We start from the raw sequence: 7,360 nt of genomic DNA on the forward strand, positions 1-7,360 counted from the left end.
GACGGCGTCAGCCTTCTCCAGTTTTGTGCAAAAGCATTAGGAGGAACATAAACAACATAACCATGCCTGTAAGAAGGCCACTATTTACGAGCTCAAAGAACAATACGAGAACTCAAACGATAACAACGGCCGGTAAGGGCAACAGGGTGGGAGCTGTGTCCCCCAATTAGAGGCTAAGAGAAAAAGAGATTTTACGGTGAGTACACAAAAATCTCCTTTAATCTGTCACCTCATTAGGGGACACAGAACCATGGGACGTCCCAAAGCAGTCCCTGGGTGGGAGGCAATGGACGAATATTGTGCTAGCAGGTCCCTAAATTTGGGGCACTGCAGCCTGCAGAACCCGTCTACCCAGGCTCGCAACCGCTGAGGACTGGGTATGAACACTGTAGTGTTTCATAAACGTGTGTAGGCTAGTCCAAGTGGCCGCCTTAAACACCTGTTGTGCCGAAGCCTGGTGCCAAATGGCCCAGGAGGCCCCTACTGCCCGCGTAGAGTGCGCCGTGATACCGGCCGGAAGAGAATTGTTAAGGCGGTAAGCCTCTTGTATGGTGGACTTGATCCACCTGGCAAGGGTAGCTTTGAAAGCCAGCAGACCCTTGCAAACGCCTTCCGGAAGAAGGAAAAGGGTCAAGCATATGCAGAGCCTTCTCCACTCTATGAACCAGAACCGGGCAAAGGGATAGCAGTGGAATTTCCTCATTGAGGTGGAAGTTGGACACAACCTTCGGAAGGAAGGATGGTACTGTACGGAGAACCACCTTGTCCTGGTGAAAGGCTAGGAAGGGCCGTCTGCAGGAGAGTGCTGACAATTCAGACACCCTGCGTAGCGAGGTGATTGCCACCAGAAAAAACACCTTCTGTGACAGAATGCGGTGTGGGACTTCCTTGAGGGGTTCGAAAGGTGGTGCCTGCAATGCTGTCAGGACCAGGTTGAAGTCCCACGTTTCCAGTGGACATCTGTAGGGGGGAACTAATCGGGAAACTCCCTGGAAAAAAGTTCTTACTTGCGGCTTGTTAGCAATACGCCTTTGGAAAAACACTGAAAGCGCTGACACCTGGCTCTTAAGCGAACCTAGGGATAGCCTGGCGTCCAGGCCAGATTGAAGAAAACCAAGAACCTTTGGGAGGGAATAAGGGAGTGGGACCTGTCAGCGAGATTCGCACCAGGTAAAGAAAGCTCTCCAGGTACAGTAATAGATCTTGGCGGAGGCTGGCTTCCTTGCCCTGATCATGGTCTTAATGACCTCCGGTGAGATCCCTGCCTGGGTTAGAACCCAGGTCTCAAGGGCCACGCCGTCAAATTGAGAGCCCCTGAGTTCTGATAGTAGAACGGACCTTGCGACAGAAGGTGGTGACGGTCGGGGAGACGCCAGGGGGCGTCTGCTATGAGTTGTACGATGTCGGCGTACCATGTACGTCTGGGCCAGTCCGGTACGATCAGGATAGTTGGAACTCCCTCTTGTTTGATCTTCCTCATGATTCTGGAGATCCGGGGGAGGGGTGGAATGTACAGAAGCTGGAACTGGGTCCAGTCCTGAACCAGGGCATCCGCCCCGAGCGACCGCGGGTCGCGTGTCCTGGCCATGAAATTGGAGACCTTGGCATTGAGATGGGATGCTATTAGGTCCACGTCCGGGGTCCCCCAGCGATGGCAGATCTGGTGAAAAATTTTGGGATGGAGAGACCACTCCCCCGAGTCCATTCCTTGTCTGCTGAGGAAGTCGGCTTCCCAGTTGTCCACACCCGGAATGTGGACCGCAGAGAGTACCGACCTCGTGTCTTCCGCCCAGTGGACGATATGTGCCACTTCTCTCATCACCCGGGTACCGCGGGTCCCACCTTGGTGATTCACATATGCCACCGCCGTGGCATTGTCCGACTGTATCCTGATATGAGAGGCTGCCAGCAAGTGATGAAAGGCTCTCAATGCCAGGAAGATGGGCCGAATTTCCAGGATGTTTATGGGCAAGGTCGCTTCCACTGGTGACCACTTGCCTTGTGCCCTGTGATGTAGGTGCACCGCACCCCAACCTGTCAGGCTTCCATTGACCTGAGAGAAAGGATTTTCCCCTTGCAAGTGAAGTTGGCTTGAGCCACCAGTGTAGGGACCTCCTGGTTGATGATGTTAGCCGGAACTCCCTGTCGAGGGAGAAAGGATTCCTGTCCCAGGACTTGAGGATGGCTAGTTGAAGAGGCCTGAGGTGAAACTGGGCAAATTGTACCGCCTCCATTGCTCTGCCTCCATTGCTCCTGCTGAGGACTCTCATGGCAAACCGGAGAGATCGGGGGAATTGCGGAGGAGTATGCGAACTTCCAGATGGAGAGCCAGTGCCTTGTCCCTGGGAAGGAGCACCAGCCCCCTGGAGGTGTCGAATAGCATCCCCAGGAAGGTCAGGGACTGACTCGGGGTAGTCGATGACTTTTGTAAGTTGACCAACCAGCCCAGGCGACTCAGTGTCGATTGTGATTGAGACGCTGACCTTGCAGTCCTTGAAGGTGGAAGCCTTGATGAGAAGGTCGTCTAGGTATGGAATGACTACAATGCCTCTGGAGTGTAGAACGTCCATGGTGGCTGCCATGATCTTGGTAAACGTTCTGGGAGCCGTGGCGAGTCCGAACGGGAGAGCCACGAACTGGTAGTGGTCTTGGTTGATCGCAAACCTGAGAAATCTTTGATGGGCGGGAGCAATAGGTATATGTAGGTATGCGTCTTGTATGTCTATGGAGGTGAGATATTCTCCCTGCTCCATGGATGCAATGATGGACGGAAGGGACTCCATGTGAAAACGACGAACCCGTACATATTTGTTGAGTTGTTTTAGGTCTAGTATGGGCCGGACGCAGCCTCCTTTCTTCGGGACTACGAATAGATTGGAGTAGAACCCTCGGAAGCGTTCGGTTGCGGGAATCGGTACTACGACTCCTGCTTGAAGGAGAGAGGAGACCGCTTGGTGGAAGGCACGAGCCTTGTCTGGCGGTTTTGGTGGAACAGAGAGGAAGAACCGGTTCGGTGGACTGGAAGTAAACTCTATCTTGTATCCGGAAGACACTATTTCCTTGACCCACCTGTCTTTTGTAATAGGCAGCCAGACTTGCTGAAAGAGTAGAAGTCGTCCGCCTACTGGTGGGGTGTCTTCCGGAGTTCGTGAGTCATGATGAGGCGAAATTCTGAGGTTTTCCTCCTTTGGGCTTCGCCTGGCCTGCTTTCGATTGCCAGGTCATGTCCGGCCTCTGCGCCGCCCGTGGGTTGTCCCTGCGTGGAGAGCGGTTACGATTTTGTGCTGGGCGCGAGACGGACTAGCCCGAAGAATTCCGAAAGGATCGGAATCGTGTTTGGCTACGCCGTTTAAACGTGCATTTAGGCTTTAGTTGAGGGAGAGAGGTACTCTTACCCCCAGTGGCGTTGGATATCATTGTGTCCAACTTTTCACCGAAAAGTCACCCACTAAAGTACGGGAGGTGTGTGAGGGACTTTTTTGAGGCTGCGTCCGCTTTCCATTCCCATAGCCAAAGGATACGCCGGATTGTGATGGTGTTTGATGCTATTCCCGCTACACCTCTTGCAGAATCCAGAGCTGCATGAAGCATGTAATCTGCTACCACTGCTATTTGAACCGCTTGGTCCGACAGCTCAGGATTGGAAGCTTGAAGGCCATCCTGCAAATTTTTGGCCCAAGCCAGAATGACTTTGGCCGCCCAGACTGAAGCGAACGCGGGAGCCAGGGAGGCTCCTGCCGCTTCGAAAATTGAACGAGCCATGCGTTCTACCTGCCGGTCTGCTGCGTCCCTGAGGGTTGAGCTATCTGGCAGTGAGAGGAGGGTCTGTGCTGCTAGCCTAGAGACTGGAGGGTCCACTTCGGGCGGATCTGTCCACCTGTGGGAAAGGGTACCTTGCCTCCAAATATTTGCGATTGGTGAATTTCTTCTCGGGCTGCAAAAACTGCTTAGTAAGTATCGCCTGAAATTCCGGGTGATTAGAGAAGACCTTAGGAGGTTTCAGAACACCTTCAAAGCAAATCTTGTGTTCTGGGGCTTCCGGGGGTGGATCAGAAATGTCCAGCACCCGATGGATGGAAGAGATAATGTCCTCAACTAGCGCTGCATTGCTAGGGGTACCGGGGACCAGAGACCTCTCCGTTTCGTTGTCTGAGTCGGAGTCACAGATGCCTTCCGAATCCTGCGTATCGCTGAGGCGTTCCCTGGTGGGCGAACTGGGGCGGAGGTCTCCTGTGGTCGGGGATCGCTCTGGAGATCTGCGTTGTCTGTCCCTAGTAGGGGACGGTCAAGGTGACCTGGAAATACGGTGTCTCTCCCTAGAGGGGGATGACCGTGTGCTATTATGGGATGACGCAGATGAACGCGACCTGTGGGTCCGCTTACGTCTGCGAAAGCCAGAAATGGCCTGTCCCAGAGTGGAGCTGTCCCTTTGCTGGGTAGCGCTCATAGCCAAGGCATGACCCTGCAGAGCCTGGAGTAATGTGGAGGTCAGGTTATCTATGGACTGCATCATAGACTGCGACATTTGAGTAGCCCATTCCGGCGTGGTAGCAGACACTGAAGCATTAGTAGGAGCCTCTTGGGGTCCTGACCCAGTATTTTGGATACAATCCCGGCAGTGCGGGTACGTGCCAGTGGTTTTGCAGGCTGTGCAGAATGCATAAAAGCAGTCCTGCCTGGTTCTCTTGTACCTTGAGCCCGGCATAGTGCACCGAATGCAGAAGGGCTGGCTATGCAGAGGGCCCTACAGGGGTGGCTATGCAGAGGAAACCTATAGGGGAGCCTTATAGGGAATATGGATTCACAGCCGAGTAAGAAAACCCAGCTGTGATCTTACCCCACCAGTGTGCCCCTAGGTCCAGCGCTGTAGATTCACAGTCCTGTACCCCTCAGACAGGCTGATGTGCTGCTGATGTCACAATGCCTTCTCCTGCAGCAATTCTGACCCAGAAATGGCCGCTGAGAGGACGAGGAGGAAGAGGAAGGGGCGGAGAGCTGAAAAGGGCACGCAGATCTATGTAAAAACGCGCCCTGTCTCGATCCGCCCCTTCTATGACACTGTAAGGTGTCATATTTGTCATCCGGGGGGGGCGAGGAGGAGGCAGCAGCTTCTGCTAGGCCGAAGCCACGGTTTAAATTTGAAGTCTGATGCCCAGAAGGGCTCCAGGCCGGCGCGGATGTCCGGGAGGGAGTCGGATCTGAACCAGACCCCCCCGGATCTAAAGGCAGGATAGCGGTGGGGCTAGTAACAGGAGCGGGGGACCTGTGAGGGGTCCCCCTGAGGCGCTATGGAGCTGGCGCTGCCGCAGAGACAGGGGCGCAGGAGCCCTGTGTCTGTGTGTGCTATGCCTGTGTGCTCTCCCCCCGGCCCTTACAGGAGCCCGCAGCTGGGCTGGAGGGCCACAGAATGCTGCCTTGTACAGGCCCTACGTGAGGAGTCTCAACCTAATGCCCCCAGAGGGGGATTAGGGAGGGTGCTGCTGTCACCATCAGGGGGCTTCATCCTTGCTTTGACCTCAACTCAAAACCCAAGGGAATTGGGGGAGGGGGGTCTCGACTTCGAACCAGTACCCGAGGGACTGGGGAAGGAGCGACATGGGGAATAGCCACCTCAACTTCAACCGGGCACCCTATAATAGAGGCCGAGGAAGTAGCCATGTTGGGGGTCTCGCAGGAGACCCACTTTTCTCCATCTGTAGTCCGTCAGGAAAAAAACGGAAAAAAAAAAAAAAAAAAAAAAGGAAGAAATCTTTAGGTGTGCCTCCTATGCGACACTAAGCAAAAACTGGAGAAAGCCGACGCCGTCCAGGGGTGTATACTGCAGAGGAGGAGTCATAGTTAATCTTTTTCAGATTATGCATAGTGTCGCCTCCTAGTGGACAGCAGCAAAACACCCATGGTTCTGTGTCCCCCAATGAGGCGACAGAGTAAGTAAAGTATACAGCGGGGAGAAAGCCTATGCCAATAAAATATAACTTTTAATGATATCACTTAAAATCTATGGAATAAGCGCCATATGACGACCAACATATAACAAAACAATGTGACAAAGTGCTAGTGCTTAAAATAAACCAGTGCTCAAAAGTAGAAAATCATTTGCTTACAAGGGCAGTTACCAAGTGTAAGGCTCCTAAGATGTCCTCCCCGATCACTCAGGCTGTGTGCACACGTAGCTTTTTTTTGCGTTTTCGCAGCGTTTTTTTAACACGCGATTTTGCTGCGTAAACGAAAAAAAAAAAAAAAAAGCATCTCATGTAATCCTATGGCATTCCGCACATGCTGTGCTAATGCTGCGCATTTTTCCGCGGCAGAAAAATATGCAGCATGCTCATTCTTTGTGCGGAATCGCGGGAATTCCACACACATAGGAAATCATTGTTCCGCTCACTTTCCACATGTGGCTATGGCCACCATGCGCAAAGTAAGCGGAAAATGTGCGGGTGGTACCTAGGGTCTGGAGCACTCTCCTCCAGACTCTGGGTACCATATCCCTGTTAAAAAAAAAAAATCCCGTCAAGTCCCGTTCCCAGTGATGCTTTGAGACAATGACCTTTGATGACGTCACGGTCTCGCGAGACCGCGGCGTCAAAGGTCATTGTCGCAAATTATCGCTAGGAAGGGGAGTTGCCGGGAGCATCGCGAGGATCTGGGATGCTGCGCAGGACGCAGGAAGGTGAAAAAACACCATTTTTAATATCATTTTTAACTTTATATCTTTTTACTACTGATGCTGCATAGGCGGCCTCAATAGTAAAAAGTTGGTCACACTCGTCAAACATTATGTTTGACGAGTGTGACCAACATGTCAATCAGTTTTCCAAGCGATGCTCCAGATCGCTTGGAAAACGCTAGTTAAAACACGGGAATTACACATGGAGTTCTAGCGTATTTCCCGCGGCAGTTGCAGAATTCCTACGGAAATTTCCGCGGCAATTCCGCAACGTATGCACATAGCCTCAGTCTCAGTCTAAAAAGGCAAAATGCCTGCCCAGGTGTTTTCCCAACCACAAGGAATCTTTACAAAACACTGGTAGCACCTGGAAAAGCGCTTCCCAGGTAGAAAGCAGTTTGAAAACTCATCCTCCTTAATATTGAGGGCATGATTGATGGCAGATATGAGACTGTTGACCATATCCTGGACTTTGGTCCATGTCAGGATCAGATTCTGACTCAGAATCAAAGTCAGACCCTCAGGCCACCTCAGGGGAGGAAGAGTGGCATAGATGGCATCCTGCTGGATGTGGAAGGAGAAGGGGAACCAGACGAGGAACTGGACTGTGCCAGCTTCTTAGACCTTATCCTTGATCTGCCATGCTGAGGGTGACGGGTGGGTGCCTGCAATTCGTTCGGAGCACTGTTG

Source organism: Dendrobates tinctorius, unplaced genomic scaffold, assembly GCF_039654945.1.
Source record: "Dendrobates tinctorius isolate UK_male_01 unplaced genomic scaffold, ASM3965494v1 ptg000265l, whole genome shotgun sequence".
Lineage (NCBI taxonomy): Eukaryota > Metazoa > Chordata > Amphibia > Anura > Dendrobatidae > Dendrobates > Dendrobates tinctorius.